General features: G+C 45.6%; 1 long non-coding RNA gene across 2 annotated transcripts in view; it reads right to left on the bottom strand.

Annotated features, from left to right (window-relative positions):
* Positions 1 to 17,792, bottom strand: part of LOC132486298 (uncharacterized) — a 49,569-nt gene that overhangs the window by 3,619 nt on the left and 28,158 nt on the right. Inside the window, exons 7-9 of one of the 2 annotated variants that reach the window (XR_009531470.1) lie at positions 10,807 to 10,903; positions 9,239 to 9,355; positions 8,234 to 8,672 (exon numbers count right to left, since the gene is read on the bottom strand). This is a non-coding gene — a long non-coding RNA (uncharacterized LOC132486298). Of the gene's footprint in view, positions 1 to 8,233; positions 8,673 to 9,238; positions 9,356 to 10,806; positions 10,904 to 17,792 lie in introns of those variants that run through there. The other variant, XR_009531469.1, reaches the window with a different exon arrangement.

The raw sequence follows: 17,792 nt of genomic DNA, 5'->3' as shown, positions 1-17,792 counted from the left end.
GCATAAGGGTTTTCAAAAGTAGTCAGGTTAGTTACCCCGTATCACAGCCCCACGCTTTTGTCAGAGATACAAAAATGGAACATGGTATTTAAGGTTTTAGTTGCCAAATCATCAAGCCTCCCAGACAGAGGCAATAGAGCAAAATGATTACAGAGGCATGGATTTTGATTTGCTCCAGTGTCTTGGGCAAGTCACTTGGCCTCTGTATTTATTTGTACTTATCTGCCCTTTTCTGTCCCTTGGGAGTTATAATTGTACCTAGTCCATGGGTATGTTGTACAAATTATCTGTAAAGTAGTTAGAAGAAACCGACACAGAGTAAGCACTCCACAGACATTGGCTATTAGCTACTGGAAATATTTCTCCATGAAACAGATTACTTTATCAGTGGATGACTCGGTGGGAGACAGTGAATCACAGCATCACAGCATGTTGCAAGTGACCTAGTACACACTCTTATGTGAAAAAAAGAAAAGTGTGCATGCGTAGAAAATGTCTGAAAGTTTACATAACGAATAGTTCATCATGTTAACTTTGAGGATTAGAATAAATCAGGAAAGGAGGAAAGAAAAACTTGAGTGTCATTCAATTTCTACATCATTTGTGTTTCTATACTGAGACTCTGAATACACTGGAAGTGCCATTTTTTTGAATGTGGCGGGATAAAGGTTTTCAAGTTCTCCTGATACATCCGTATTATTATTTCAGACTTGCTGGCATTTCTTGCCATCTTCGGATCTACACCCATTTGAGTCAGGGGGCCATTCTGGACGGAGGAGATAATAGAGCAGAAGTGAAGTGAGAGAAAAGGAGAGAAAAGATTTTCTCTTTTCTCTTCAAAGAGGAAAGGTCTTTGGAATGGGAACAACTCACAACCAAACTTTGGGGAAAGGATGTGATGGAAAACGAGACAAACATCCTACCCCTGTGATGAGAAGGATTCCCTGGGCTGGATGGAGGGAGGTCAGAGGTGGCTGGTGAGGAAACGAACTAGCGAGAAACACACACAAGTGCAGAGCAAACACCCCGAGGCCACTCAGCCTGACTCCATGCAAACATGTGTCCAGCAGCCAGCCCTTCACCTGTGGCTCCCTAGCAAGACAGGTACCTCGGGGGTGCCAACTCATTCTGAGTCCATTATGCCTGGCCATTCATAAACGGCTGTCTAACGTGTGAGGAATAAGCTCTCAATGTTTATGAGGAAATTGGGGAAGGAGATTGAAAGGTTACTTAAACGGAAAAAAAAAGAAGTTCAGGAAGGCAGGATGGTAGAGAGACAAGAAAAAGACCTTAAAACATAGAAAGGATTTGCCAAAGAAGAGAAAGAAAAAGAAATGTTTCCAAATGGGTTAACCTGCACCTAGGAAGTTAAGGAAGATTACTGATCTGTGAAGACTATGGAATAAAGAGAATAAAATTTATCAGAAGTTGCTGAGAATATGGTAAGCAGCATGATTATCAAATTATGAATTGGCTGCAATGGCATTCTAGGGGGACACTAGGAAGGGGAAGCAAATGTTCATGAGATGACAGTGGCAGGTGGAAAGTTGTTTCAGGGGAAGATCAGTCTTGCAGAGTGTGTATCAGAGGAGGGCAAGTGTGAGCAAGCAAGGAAATACTAAGTGTATACGGTTCCTTCACTGAGTGCACCCAGCCCCGTGGTCAGCCTTGAGAACAAGCAGGACTTCAGGTTCTGGAGCTACATTTCATTCATCAAGACTTGAGAAGACACCCTTAACTCAGGTCTTCTCTTCAAACTCCATCTTTCCTTCTTGACCTTCATTTGGCCTCTTCCCTTACCCTCAAGCTGTGGACTGAGGCCACAGAGCAAGATGGGTCACTAGTGTCCTCCATCCCCTGGCGACTGTGTTTCACATCAGTGGAGCACCAAAGGCAATAACCAAGTAACAGACTCAAGAGTGTAGGAAGAGGAAGAGATTCTGATAAGGCTTTCTGTGACAGTGTGGGCCGAGTCGGCTCTATATGGCTGGTATCACCTGAATGATGAGCAGCCTTAGGGGAGAAGTGCTCAGAAGGCAGAGCCTGGCTCTCTAGAGGCTCTGCGTCCTCACAGCCCACTCCAAGACCTCAGTTGCAGCTTCGGCCCCCAATCTCTCTCCCTCTGCCTACTCACAGGTTTTGAAGTCTTCTTTCCTCCACATTTCTCTTGAGAGGTGGAGGAGGAAGATGAGCTTCAGGCCAGCTCAGACTCCCCTGGGATCCCAGCAGGATGCCTATCATGAACCTCCCACCTTCTAGGAATCTCCTAACATCTCCACATTTGGGGAATTTTCATTTCAGCTATACTTCAATTGCTGGCTGGAGATGGCCTGTTGGAAGGTGGCTAAAGGCAAGTAGGAATCCTTCGGGCAGCCTGGCCCTTCTCGACTGTCAGACATCTTCAGGGATATTCTAGGAAACGTTGTTTGTTCTAGAGAAGGGAGGGAAACACTCCAATTGTCCAATAATGCTTGAATGGAAAATAAATGATGCTATACGCATGTGATGAAATAATATCAAACAGTCAAAAATCAAAGACCTAGATCTATATGGACTGATGTGGATAAATCTTGAAAAGATAATATTGATTGAAAGAAAATAAGATAAAGAATTTTAGATTATGATAACAGGTATGTAAGTATTTAAATATTTAAATCAATTCAACATATTGCTTCTATATATATAGAGGCAAGAATATAAACTTTATCCAAAGAACACATTATTTACATTTAATATGTTCATTTATCTAGGAAACCCAAAAGAACCCACAGATAAACTAGCAGGAACTAATAAGACGGTTCAACAAGGCACACACATACAAGATCAATACATTTTAAAAATCAATCAGGCTCCTCTACACTGGCGATAATAAATTAGAAACTGTAAAAGAAAATAAGAAAAAAAGAAGATCTAAAACTAGTCACAAGAGCCATATAAATTATTTAGAGCTAAGCATACGTAAAAGTAAATATAATTAACAAACTGAGTACGACCACTTAAACTCCGCCCAACCCAAGGATTAAAACACGCCTGTTCTTACTTTATGAGAACAGGCCCTCTTCTTAAGTAGTAGATCAGTACGTGAGAGTGAATCAAAGAAACACAGCATTTGAAAAGTCAGCTAGGCCAAGCCTCTCGATCGCACAGACAGAAGCTATAGCCCAGACAGGTTGAGTTACTTGGTAAAGGGCCCAATGTCCTGACTCAAGGACTAGCATTTTTCACTCATTCGTAAGATACAATCAAATTCAGTACCTTGGAAAGAGATGGGAAAAAATGAAGAAATCAATTATATAGTTTCTCATCTTTAAGTACAGAAATAGCCGTGACAAAATTACAGGTATTGAGGGAAAATTGAAGCGCAGAGTTTAAAATGTCAATAATCCACAGGGAAACTGGAGACCATTTAAAATATTCATATTAAATCTCTATATAAGACATTAAAAGATCTCCAGTCAAAATGTTCATTTTATAATAGATATGGTATGATACAATTTATAATAGATGTGGTATGAACCTTTCCCTTTCATGGGAAAGGTTCAGCTGGGAAACAGGAATTGTTCTTGAAAACGGGGCCTGTGCTATTGCAGAGACTGTGCTGAACCTAGGTCAACAGAATGCTCTGATGTCATCACTGAGGTCACAGAATCCTGCTGTGCGCCTGGCAACCTTGCAAACTTAACAGCCCTGGTGAGCACTAGGCAGCACTGCTGGTTCACTAAGTGGTACAAGGTTTTCAGCCATTTAGGAGACTTGACTATTTTGATTTGTATTGAATCATTTCAACGGATTGCCCAAGAGCCAACAAGGGCCAACCTGTAGCGAAGAGGAGGAGTTGGACATCTCTTGAGGCATCTTCTAAGGGAGACTTCTAGTTGGTACCATGAAACGGCGACAAAAGAGGAAACATCTGGAAAATGAAGAGTCCCAGGAAACTGCCGAGAAGGGAGGAGGTATGTGGGGGGCAACTTGTCTCGGGCACATGGGTTTCTGCCAAACTGAACCTTCTCTAGGAAGCGGGAAACTGAGAACGTGTCACCTGTGAAGCAGGGAGCGAGAGACCTTGTCTCACTGATGCTGCCGTATCCATCCGGAGCGTCCCTGTGGTGTGAGACGGCACAGAACGGCCAGATGCCCCCTGGGAGATGGGAGGTCAGCTCCGCTGCTCTGAGGACTCTCTCCTGGGGCTGCCGGGCCTGGAGCTTTGTCGGACTCACAGCAGGCTGCATCCTGCTTGCACAGACCTAGAGGTGCAGCTTTTCTCAGTCCCCGATTTCTCTCTTATTCTCTTGGATCTTTCCCTGGGGTCATGAGGTGGGGGATGTGAAGGATGCAAGGATGCTGAGAGAGACCCATGACTTGCTTGGCCTCTTTTACCAAAGTGGAAAGAGAAGCCCCATGAGTTGAAGACCCTGTTGAAAAATATCTTGACAAGTGGAATGCAGTTCGAAAGACGATTGTTTGCCTAGGGATGGTGTCATATTGAAAGCAAGGAGGTTTTATTCCTTCAACAGGAACAATTTCCCAAAGGAGACCAAGGGAAGGGAAGGGCTTTCCAGAGACTGAGACCGCGTGGGCAAGGGTGAGAAATGTCCTCAGGGTCCTGCCGGGAGCTCTGAGAGCCACGGGCCACGTGGTGCCTGTGTGCATTAAATGTAGGCGAGTAGCTTGCCCTGGGAGGGGGTGGTCACCCCAGAGATCCAGCTAGAGGTCTCTGCCCCAGATTAGAGCCCAGTAGCTCCTACCAGGCCCAGGGCCCTGGAGACTGTAGGATGGGCCCTGGGAATGGAGCTCTAGACAGCAGGCAGATTTTCAGGCAGTGGCTGGGACAGGCTGGGGAAGGCAATGACTGCCCCTGACCATTCAGAATATTTTTCTCTATGTTCCTGTGGGGGGGGGAGGGGGTAGTGCAGAGAAGAGCAGGATGAATGGGGGTAGAGTGCTTATCAGATATAAACTCTGCGTGGTACAGTTCTTGTCACCCTGCCTGGACCTGGCTGACACTCGGTGTACGTAAGAGTGTATACAGAACTCTTGTTAGGGGTGTTTTATGAGACAGTAACTCATACACCCATGGACACTCTGATACAGCAAAAATATCACACACCCCACATATAACTTCCGTATTAAACCACACACAGCACATGGAGGTATATACACGCATCCCTCCTGTACTACGTTCTCATACAACCCACCTGTATCACAATCCTCTCCTCCAACACCAAACGCTGGAGATGAGATATGTACATAGACACACACACTATATATATAGGACACACACACACACACACACTATATATATATGTATCTCCTCAACTCTCGCACAAACACAGCTAACTTCAGCCATCGCTAAATACCTCTATAAGAACCAGTCACGTGTCATACACACCACACTTGTAACACATTCTTGAGTAATGCCAGACCCGCTTTGTACAAACCACAGTAAACCACAGTCTCACTAACCCATGTCAGGGTTGCTAGATAAAATATGGGCTATCCAGTTCAATTTTAATTCCAGATAAACAACAAGTAATTTTTCAGTATCAGTATGTACCATATTTGTATGGGCCATACTTACACTAAAAATAAGTAAGACCAAATACTGCATGGGAATGCTTACACTACAAAATTATTCTGGGTTTATCTGAAACTGAAATTTAACTGGGTGCCCTGTATTTTTCTTCGCTTAGTCTGGCAACCCTTATATACTTACCACCAGCTCAGGTATTATATATTTATTGTATTTTTGTTTAGTGTGTGTCTTCCTCTACTAGAATGTGCAGCGTTACCAGAGACTACAACAATGCAAGAGGGCCGGATACACAGGAGTAGCTGCTTACTGAATCTTGGTGAATCAATGAATGAACACACACCATAAATACAAGCCATACCATGTAATGAGGAAAAGTTACATGTCCCAGAATTCCTGACTTGTGAACAGAAACCATGCACACAAAGGCCACAGACACAGATAAGACACATCTCCACCGTGCTCCGCATGCCAACCCCACACTTACCACAGACTTAACTGATACACATCACTCACTCTTCCCACATACTCACAGTCACCACCGAGGCCTACATTACCAACAAGACAGTGACAGAGTAAGTACTGATTTGAATTAAACACTGGAGTATCCACTGGGAACCACACTCTCAACTGTGTGTATTTACTGCACCTGACACGTGCCAGACACTCGGTAAGTATTTGTGGACAGAGGACTGATGAACCCACCCTGAGCCTTTCATTCCTCCCTCAGGAATCTCGAAGTCACAAGAGGATCTCCCTCAGCTTGGATCCACTGTGGTGGCCAAAGGCTGCAGCCCAGGGGCAGGGGAGGTCTCCTCTGCCTCTACATACTTCTCCTGTGCTTCTTCTCCGCGCAAGCTCATCTACGCTGGTAAGGGCGCGGGACTCCTCAGGTGAGGGGGTGTTTGGCTGTGAGGCAGGAGGCACACAGATCCCAGGGAGGCTGAGAGGAAACCCAGGGTCATCAGAGGTGATGAGGGCTCTGTGGAGGAGCCTGGGCAGGATGGCTGAGCTCTCACGAGGGCGTGGATCCCAGCTGAGTCTGGGGGTGTGTGTGAATCCTGGTACTACCATGGTGGGGAAGTCAAGGAGCAGGGGCCGGAAAGGTCTGGGCTTGAGGTGGAGGGAAGAGGGACCAGATTCAGCATCTTCAGAGGAAAATGTAGGCTTTGTCTTTGCCTTTGCTTCCAGAGAAGCACAGAGTTCTGCATCATAGACCCCCAGCCTGAGAGCAGGACCCTCCAGCTCAGGTCCACACAGCTCACACATACATCAGCCCTCCAGGCACAGCCCTTCTCAGTGCACACAGAAACCCCAAGCACCACAGCCCCATTCCACGAGTAATGCATCACCGATGTTCCCAAACTCACACTCCTCGTCGTACACGCATCCATCCGCATCCCTCACATACCACAGCCCTCACCACCATACTCCACACCCCTGTATACAGACACCGCTCCAGTATCCCCCCACACGCACATGAAAAGCCCACAGATGACACCAGATACACCGCTCCGTCCTACGGCCAACAGACACCAAGCTCACGACATAGCTACGTCATGCAAATGTCCCTCTCTCGTCTACCACACCTGCTCCCTCAGCTTCCGGCATGGCCCATGCATGTTATTATGGTTTTAATTTCCTTTTTCAGGAATCCGGAGATCATATCGAGACACTGCCCAGCCTACAGCACACCTAGCCCAGGATCAGGAAGAAGGAGAGACCGCTCCCCCATCACACTGTGTCTCCTCCTCACCCTCTTCACCCTGTAAGAACAATCTGCACCCAGACAAAGAGGAAAGGGGCATGAAAATATACTATATGCAGGTACAAGTGAACAAGGGTGTAGCTGTCTCCTGGAAGACAAAGAAACCCTTGGAGTTGCCTGAAAAGCAGCTATCAATAGAAGAAGTGATCCTTCCTGAGGATGTGTGCACAGTAGCCACTGACCCCTCTTCTGATGTGTCCACCGAAAGCCTCCTGTCTGACAGTGAGCCCACTGGGGAGGAGAAAGAGTATGAGGAAAGGGCAGAGCCAGGCAGCCCATCAGGGTCACCTACAATCCAGGAGACACCCAGGGCCAAGACACCGGACTGGATGGTGACCATGGAGACCGGCTTCAGGTGCATGGCCTGCTGCCGGGTCTTCCCCACCTTGGAGATCCTCCAGCAGCACGTGAAGTTCGGCGTCCTGGAGGGCTTCAGCTGCCGTGTCTTTCATCTCACCATGGCCCAGTGGATGGGCAATGTGGAATCTGAGAGCACCCCTGAGGAGGAGGGCAGTGTGGAACCCAAGACCACCTTTGAGGACGAGGAGGACGAGGAGGACGAGGAGGACGAGGAGGACGAGGAGGATGGGGAGGACGAGGAAGAGAAGCTAGAAGGCCCCAGCCCGAAGAGACCCCGCAGGCAGGGTCTTTTCTCTCTTTTGAGTTCCACACAGCAACTGAGATTCATGGGACAGAAGATCCTGGAGACGGTGTGGCCTTGGAAGAGGTAAGGCTTGAGGCTGGCACTCTTCTGAGCCTATGTCACGAGGGCCCAGAGGAGTCTAAGGGAAGGGGCCGCACACATGTGCTGGTTTACCTAATGGCTCTGCAGTTGCATCAACTTGGGACACACCCAGCACTTCCAAAGGAATTGAGCTCTGCTGACTTCAACAAGAAGGTGGAGCCTTTTCCTAGGAGTTTTCTCAGGGTCTGCACGATGGACCTCAACTCTTAAGAGGACGTACCACCAGCAGCTCCTTGTCGGCAGAGAGAGCCAGGAGTGGTCTGAAGAGAGGACAGGGGCCCTTGCAGGACCAGAACTTTGAGGTCTGAGAGCCTTTGGCCTGAGCTGAGATCTCACCCGGACCACTGTACCTAGCCTTCTGTGACAAAGGGGAATATGAAAGAGAGTCACGTGGAAATGAGGTCCCCCGAGATATGGAAGTGTTCCAGAACCTTCGTTGCGTGGTAGTTGATCTGGAGCCAAGCTCACTGTGGTGTGTCTGGATCTGAGCATTAAGGCAACGCTGGAGGGTAACCCTGACCAGCAGAGCTTGGAGTGCTGCTTGTCTCTTCCTGTTCTACCTCAGTTGTTTTATCCCTTCCAGGGAGAAGAAAGGACCCTCGGGAGAGTAGCAGACAGAATGCCGTGGTCTGAAGGAGGATGAAGGGACCGGCACTCAGTCTAACATCATATGACAATAGGAACGTCCTATGCAATAAAGGGCATTTTCCAAACCTTTCCTGGAGGTTTTAGTTAACTACATTTTTCTATCTATGCATCTATCTATCAGTCATCTACATCTGCATCTTTCAAGGTTTGTGAACAAGCTTTCACATAAGCACTAGAGACGTCCGCCAGCATTTTCCAGAAGGAGGCCTGGAAATTGCTGGGGACTTCTCACAAATAGGGAATGGCCACAACCCCTGCCACACAGACTATGCGCATGGCCCTCCTGACTTACTCCCACTCTCTCTCTGAATTTCCCAACGTCTGAGATGAGGGTGCTGGCTGGAGGCAATGATCGCGTGCAGGCTGAATCTTCTCCAGATTCTGATTCTCTTCCTGGGCCTATCGTCCTCAAGCACAGTCTCCATGTCCCTGGTCACACTGATCTCTCTCCTTCAGTCCTTCCCTCCCTCCCTCTCCTGCCTCCCAGTGCAGAGAATTCTTTTTTACATTTGAGACGAGATTTATTTTTTGTGCACAGAATTCTCACCTGTTCTACTGTGGCCTCTGTTTTGAACATTCCAAAGCTGAGAATTTTCTTTTTTTCTCCCTCATTTCTGCTGAGTCTTTACCTTCCTAATGCAGTGAACTCAGAGTGCCTAGCTGACTGGAGGGGGAAAAAAATCCAGGGAGAAAAGAGAAATAATACAAGAATATATCAGTTAATTTTTCATAGTGTTATCCAACTACATATTTTTAAAATTTTGGAATAATATTAGGAATATTCTCAGTATAAAAAACTGAATTATTGGGCTTCCCTGGTGGTGCAGTGGTTAAGAATATGCCTGCGAATGCAGGGGACATGGGTTCGAGCCCTGTTCTGGGAAGATCCCACATGCCACGGAGTAACTAAGCCCGCGCACCACAACTACTGAGCCTGCGCCCTAGAGCCCGTGTGTCACAACTACTGAGCCCACGTGCCACAACTACGGAAGCCTGCGTGCCTAGAGCCCGTGCTCCGCAACAAGAGAAGCCACTGCAATGAGAAGCCCGTGCACCACAGCCAAGAGTAGCCCCCGCTCACTGCAACTAGAGAACGCCCGCTAGCAGCAACAAAGACCCAATGCAGCCCAAAATAAATTAATTAATTTTTAAAAATTGAATTATTTTCAAGGGGACAATGTATAAAAGTACAATAAAAGTCCCCCTTCATAACCCCCCAACCCCACTCTCAAGATGGAATAGATATGGTGTGATACAATTTATAGTCGTACTACTACTACTCCTCCCACCGCAGCCGAAATCCTCTGAGCCCGGTGCAGCAGCTTCCTTTCACAATGCTAGGACCGGCCACAAAACAGATGATAATCCCTTTGGACATTTCAAGGAGCAGCACCAAGGGAACAGTACCTGGGAAATGCCACTGACAGCTCAGAATATCCATGGCATTTCTAGAGCCTCGGCACTGCTCTCGCTCTGGGAATGAAGGTCCAAAAAGCACGTCAGAGAATGTTCGTAATTGTAAACAAGCTCCACCTTTGAAACACAATCTACATAGAACCAAATATACAAGCCTGCACAATGGATGAAGCCAACGTCTCCTCCATGATTGCCCTTCTGACAACTTTGTTGTCTCCTCAACCATAAAAGGTGAACTTGAAACTCCCGACCTTGCCTTGTCACCAGAAACATCCAAGCTTGGATCAGTCTTTCTAAGACCAGATATTTGCTCTGTGAACTATTAGAGACTTGTCACATACACAGAAGTAGAACAGGATTATTTCTATCTACCTGGCGACCTGGAGTCTTTCACATTGCTCCTGTTAAAACTCTCAGAATACCAAAACTTTACCTACAAAGGGTTCAAGCTATGACACTCCCAATTCTCACAAACCTCCTCATCTCTTGTGAGTCACATGCAGCCAATTCCAGGAATTGGAAACATGGTTGTGAGGATGAAACTGACTTTGGGGCTCCCCTTGGATATGGTCTTCCAGACTTACCAAAAGGCCATTAAGAGGACGGTTTACCCCACCTCAGGGAAACCTGAGGCAGTATTTGCAGTCAAGGGCTGGCCATGGCTTCTGAGCTACATCCAAAAAGAATTTCATACCGTACCTGGATCTGCTGAAGCCATTTCTGACTGTCCGAGAGCCAGCATGTACCGCTCCTGAACTGCCTCCATTGTGGATCATCAGTGGGGCTGTCAGATTTACTAAATAAAAATACAGGATACCCAGTTAAACTTGAACTTCACATGAATAGTAAGTCATCACTTTTAGTATAAGTAGATCCTATGTACTATTTGGGGCATACTTATCTTCAAAATATACTCGTTGTTTTTCTGACATTCATATTTAACTGAACAGCCTATATTTTATCTGTCAACCCTACTCATCAGAAATGATGGAGTCTTATAGAGATCCAAGAGATGCCTCAGAGCATCCTCAGCTTTTATTTCTATGTCCTGGACAGTGCGCACGAGCTTCCCACTCACATTAATTGGCTATAACGGAGTATATTCTCCATTTTAGAGCCTTTTGTACTTGTCATTGTTATCATCTTCCTTATTTTAAAGAGATGTTTATTTTTTTCCAAACTTAATAGCTCATCCAAAAGTATTTGGAAGTTCATTCGACAAGGGAAAAACAACATGCTTCTGAAAAGTGAAGGGAACCGCCTGGTGTTTAGTAAAGCAGTATTAGGGAGATTGAAAAAGCCAAACTTAATAAGCAAATCTCTCCAAGGGTATTTTCAGAGCTTGATACCCTCCCACACCCTGAAAATATTATTACATCAAGAAGGTAGAACCTGCTAACCAAATGTAAGGCTCCCATATGATTCTATCAAACGGAGGATGCTTCTTTACTAAGCAGTGAGCACACCTGCTGCCCCAGGGACCTTGGCAGTTGCAATACAGAGCTCTTCCCTTTGGGATGGAAACAGCAAGTTGTCCTGTGGTCTACACGCTGGCCCCAAAAATACTACACTCCCAATACTTGTCAACTTTAAGTATTTTTCTACATATCTCCATTTTTCTGTTACTATTTGGACTACATCCTAGCCTTGACATTACATAAATTGCATTCAAGAAGCTATTTTTAAAAGTTGGTAGGAAATCTTAAATATATAGCTTACAGTCCCTGGCTTACTTTCATCCAGGTGCATAAGGGTTTTCAAAAGTAGTCAGGTTAGTTACCCCGTATCACAGCCCCACGCTTTTGTCAGAGATACAAAAATGGAACATGGTATTTAAGGTTTTAGTTGCCAAATCATCAAGCCTCCCAGACAGAGGCAATAGAGCAAAATGATTACAGAGGCATGGATTTTGATTTGCTCCAGTGTCTTGGGCAAGTCACTTGGCCTCTGTATTTATTTGTACTTATCTGCCCTTTTCTGTCCCTTGGGAGTTATAATTGTACCTAGTCCATGGGTATGTTGTACAAATTATCTGTAAAGTAGTTAGAAGAAACCGACACAGAGTAAGCACTCCACAGACATTGGCTATTAGCTACTGGAAATATTTCTCCATGAAACAGATTACTTTATCAGTGGATGACTCGGTGGGAGACAGTGAATCACAGCATCACAGCATGTTGCAAGTGACCTAGTACACACTCTTATGTGAAAAAAAGAAAAGTGTGCATGCGTAGAAAATGTCTGAAAGTTTACATAACGAATAGTTCATCATGTTAACTTTGAGGATTAGAATAAATCAGGAAAGGAGGAAAGAAAAACTTGAGTGTCATTCAATTTCTACATCATTTGTGTTTCTATACTGAGACTCTGAATACACTGGAAGTGCCATTTTTTTGAATGTGGCGGGATAAAGGTTTTCAAGTTCTCCTGATACATCCGTATTATTATTTCAGACTTGCTGGCATTTCTTGCCATCTTCGGATCTACACCCATTTGAGTCAGGGGGCCATTCTGGACGGAGGAGATAATAGAGCAGAAGTGAAGTGAGAGAAAAGGAGAGAAAAGATTTTCTCTTTTCTCTTCAAAGAGGAAAGGTCTTTGGAATGGGAACAACTCACAACCAAACTTTGGGGAAAGGATGTGATGGAAAACGAGACAAACATCCTACCCCTGTGATGAGAAGGATTCCCTGGGCTGGATGGAGGGAGGTCAGAGGTGGCTGGTGAGGAAACGAACTAGCGAGAAACACACACAAGTGCAGAGCAAACACCCCGAGGCCACTCAGCCTGACTCCATGCAAACATGTGTCCAGCAGCCAGCCCTTCACCTGTGGCTCCCTAGCAAGACAGGTACCTCGGGGGTGCCAACTCATTCTGAGTCCATTATGCCTGGCCATTCATAAACGGCTGTCTAACGTGTGAGGAATAAGCTCTCAATGTTTATGAGGAAATTGGGGAAGGAGATTGAAAGGTTACTTAAACGGAAAAAAAAAGAAGTTCAGGAAGGCAGGATGGTAGAGAGACAAGAAAAAGACCTTAAAACATAGAAAGGATTTGCCAAAGAAGAGAAAGAAAAAGAAATGTTTCCAAATGGGTTAACCTGCACCTAGGAAGTTAAGGAAGATTACTGATCTGTGAAGACTATGGAATAAAGAGAATAAAATTTATCAGAAGTTGCTGAGAATATGGTAAGCAGCATGATTATCAAATTATGAATTGGGCCTCCCTGGTGGCGCAGTGGTTGAGAGTCTGCCTGCCGATGCAGGGGACACGGGTTCGTGCCCCGATCCTGGAGGATCCCACATGCCGCGGAGCGGCTGGGCCCGCGAGCCATGGCCGCGGAGCCTGTGTGTCCGGAGCCTGTGCTCCGCAACGGGAGAGGCCACAGCAGTGAGAGGCCCGCGTACAGCAAAAAAAAAAAAAAAAAAAAAAAAAAAAAAAAAAAAAAAAAATTATGAATTGGCTGCAATGGCATTCTAGGGGGACACTAGGAAGGGGAAGCAAATGTTCATGAGATGACAGTGGCAGGTGGAAAGTTGTTTCAGGGGAAGATCAGTCTTGCAGAGTGTGTATCAGAGGAGGGCAAGTGTGAGCAAGCAAGGAAATACTAAGTGTATACGGTTCCTTCACTGAGTGCACCCAGCCCCGTGGTCAGCCTTGAGAACAAGCAGGACTTCAGGTTCTGGAGCTACATTTCATTCATCAAGACTTGAGAAGACACCCTTAACTCAGGTCTTCTCTTCAAACTCCATCTTTCCTTCTTGACCTTCATTTGGCCTCTTCCCTTACCCTCAAGCTGTGGACTGAGGCCACAGAGCAAGATGGGTCACTAGTGTCCTCCATCCCCTGGCGACTGTGTTTCACATCAGTGGAGCACCAAAGGCAATAACCAAGTAACAGACTCAAGAGTGTAGGAAGAGGAAGAGATTCTGATAAGGCTTTCTGTGACAGTGTGGGCCGAGTCGGCTCTATATGGCTGGTATCACCTGAATGATGAGCAGCCTTAGGGGAGAAGTGCTCAGAAGGCAGAGCCTGGCTCTCTAGAGGCTCTGCGTCCTCACAGCCCACTCCAAGACCTCAGTTGCAGCTTCGGCCCCCAATCTCTCTCCCTCTGCCTACTCACAGGTTTTGAAGTCTTCTTTCCTCCACATTTCTCTTGAGAGGTGGAGGAGGAAGATGAGCTTCAGGCCAGCTCAGACTCCCCTGGGATCCCAGCAGGATGCCTATCATGAACCTCCCACCTTCTAGGAATCTCCTAACATCTCCACATTTGGGGAATTTTCATTTCAGCTATACTTCAATTGCTGGCTGGAGATGGCCTGTTGGAAGGTGGCTAAAGGCAAGTAGGAATCCTTCGGGCAGCCTGGCCCTTCTCGACTGTCAGACATCTTCAGGGATATTCTAGGAAACGTTGTTTGTTCTAGAGAAGGGAGGGAAACACTCCAATTGTCCAATAATGCTTGAATGGAAAATAAATGATGCTATACGCATGTGATGAAATAATATCAAACAGTCAAAAATCAAAGACCTAGATCTATATGGACTGATGTGGATAAATCTTGAAAAGATAATATTGATTGAAAGAAAATAAGATAAAGAATTTTAGATTATGATAACAGGTATGTAAGTATTTAAATATTTAAATCAATTCAACATATTGCTTCTATATATATAGAGGCAAGAATATAAACTTTATCCAAAGAACACATTATTTACATTTAATATGTTCATTTATCTAGGAAACCCAAAAGAACCCACAGATAAACTAGCAGGAACTAATAAGACGGTTCAACAAGGCACACACATACAAGATCAATACATTTTAAAAATCAATCAGGCTCCTCTACACTGGCGATAATAAATTAGAAACTGTAAAAGAAAATAAGAAAAAAAGAAGATCTAAAACTAGTCACAAGAGCCATATAAATTATTTAGAGCTAAGCATACGTAAAAGTAAATATAATTAACAAACTGAGTACGACCACTTAAACTCCGCCCAACCCAAGGATTAAAACACGCCTGTTCTTACTTTATGAGAACAGGCCCTCTTCTTAAGTAGTAGATCAGTACGTGAGAGTGAATCAAAGAAACACAGCATTTGAAAAGTCAGCTAGGCCAAGCCTCTCGATCGCACAGACAGAAGCTATAGCCCAGACAGGTTGAGTTACTTGGTAAAGGGCCCAATGTCCTGACTCAAGGACTAGCATTTTTCACTCATTCGTAAGATACAATCAAATTCAGTACCTTGGAAAGAGATGGGAAAAAATGAAGAAATCAATTATATAGTTTCTCATCTTTAAGTACAGAAATAGCCGTGACAAAATTACAGGTATTGAGGGAAAATTGAAGCGCAGAGTTTAAAATGTCAATAATCCACAGGGAAACTGGAGACCATTTAAAATATTCATATTAAATCTCTATATAAGACATTAAAAGATCTCCAGTCAAAATGTTCATTTTATAATAGATATGGTATGATACAATTTATAATAGATGTGGTATGAACCTTTCCCTTTCATGGGAAAGGTTCAGCTGGGAAACAGGAATTGTTCTTGAAAACGGGGCCTGTGCTATTGCAGAGACTGTGCTGAACCTAGGTCAACAGAATGCTCTGATGTCATCACTGAGGTCACAGAATCCTGCTGTGCGCCTGGCAACCTTGCAAACTTAACAGCCCTGGTGAGCACTAGGCAGCACTGCTGGTTCACTAAGTGGTACAAGGTTTTCAGCCATTTAGGAGACTTGACTATTTTGATTTGTATTGAATCATTTCAACGGATTGCCCAAGAGCCAACAAGGGCCAACCTGTAGCGAAGAGGAGGAGTTGGACATCTCTTGAGGCATCTTCTAAGGGAGACTTCTAGTTGGTACCATGAAACGGCGACAAAAGAGGAAACATCTGGAAAATGAAGAGTCCCAGGAAACTGCCGAGAAGGGAGGAGGTATGTGGGGGGCAACTTGTCTCGGGCACATGGGTTTCTGCCAAACTGAACCTTCTCTAGGAAGCGGGAAACTGAGAACGTGTCACCTGTGAAGCAGGGAGCGAGAGACCTTGTCTCACTGATGCTGCCGTATCCATCCGGAGCGTCCCTGTGGTGTGAGACGGCACAGAACGGCCAGATGCCCCCTGGGAGATGGGAGGTCAGCTCCGCTGCTCTGAGGACTCTCTCCTGGGGCTGCCGGGCCTGGAGCTTTGTCGGACTCACAGCAGGCTGCATCCTGCTTGCACAGACCTAGAGGTGCAGCTTTTCTCAGTCCCCGATTTCTCTCTTATTCTCTTGGATCTTTCCCTGGGGTCATGAGGTGGGGGATGTGAAGGATGCAAGGATGCTGAGAGAGACCCATGACTTGCTTGGCCTCTTTTACCAAAGTGGAAAGAGAAGCCCCATGAGTTGAAGACCCTGTTGAAAAATATCTTGACAAGTGGAATGCAGTTCGAAAGACGATTGTTTGCCTAGGGATGGTGTCATATTGAAAGCAAGGAGGTTTTATTCCTTCAACAGGAACAATTTCCCAAAGGAGACCAAGGGAAGGGAAGGGCTTTCCAGAGACTGAGACCGCGTGGGCAAGGGTGAGAAATGTCCTCAGGGTCCTGCCGGGAGCTCTGAGAGCCACGGGCCACGTGGTGCCTGTGTGCATTAAATGTAGGCGAGTAGCTTGCCCTGGGAGGGGGTGGTCACCCCAGAGATCCAGCTAGAGGTCTCTGCCCCAGATTAGAGCCCAGTAGCTCCTACCAGGCCCAGGGCCCTGGAGACTGTAGGATGGGCCCTGGGAATGGAGCTCTAGACAGCAGGCAGATTTTCAGGCAGTGGCTGGGACAGGCTGGGGAAGGCAATGACTGCCCCTGACCATTCAGAATATTTTTCTCTATGTTCCTGTGGGGGGGGGGAGGGGGTAGTGCAGAGAAGAGCAGGATGAATGGGGGTAGAGTGCTTATCAGATATAAACTCTGCGTGGTACAGTTCTTGTCACCCTGCCTGGACCTGGCTGACACTCGGTGTACGTAAGAGTGTATACAGAACTCTTGTTAGGGGTGTTTTATGAGACAGTAACTCATACACCCATGGACACTCTGATACAGCAAAAATATCACACACCCCACATATAACTTCCGTATTAAACCACACACAGCACATGGAGGTATATACACGCATCCCTCCTGTACTACGTTCTCATACAACCCACCTGTATCACAATCCTCTCCTCCAACACCAAACGCTGGAGATGAGATATGTACATAGACACACACACTATATATATAGGACACACACACACACACACACTATATATATATGTATCTCCTCAACTCTCGCACAAACACAGCTAACTTCAGCCATCGCTAAATACCTCTATAAGAACCAGTCACGTGTCATACACACCACACTTGTAACACATTCTTGAGTAATGCCAGACCCGCTTTGTACAAACCACAGTAAACCACAGTCTCACTAACCCATGTCAGGGTTGCTAGATAAAATATGGGCTATCCAGTTCAATTTTAATTCCAGATAAACAACAAGTAATTTTTCAGTATCAGTATGTACCATATTTGTATGGGCCATACTTACACTAAAAATAAGTAAGACCAAATACTGCATGGGAATGCTTACACTACAAAATTATTCTGGGTTTATCTGAAACTGAAATTTAACTGGGTGCCCTGTATTTTTCTTCGCTTAGTCTGGC

This window comes from Mesoplodon densirostris, chromosome 3, assembly GCF_025265405.1.
Source record: "Mesoplodon densirostris isolate mMesDen1 chromosome 3, mMesDen1 primary haplotype, whole genome shotgun sequence".
NCBI lineage: Eukaryota > Metazoa > Chordata > Mammalia > Artiodactyla > Ziphiidae > Mesoplodon > Mesoplodon densirostris.
The sequence above is the reverse complement of the archived record's forward strand: the minus strand, read 5'-3'. Positions and strand labels throughout refer to the sequence as shown.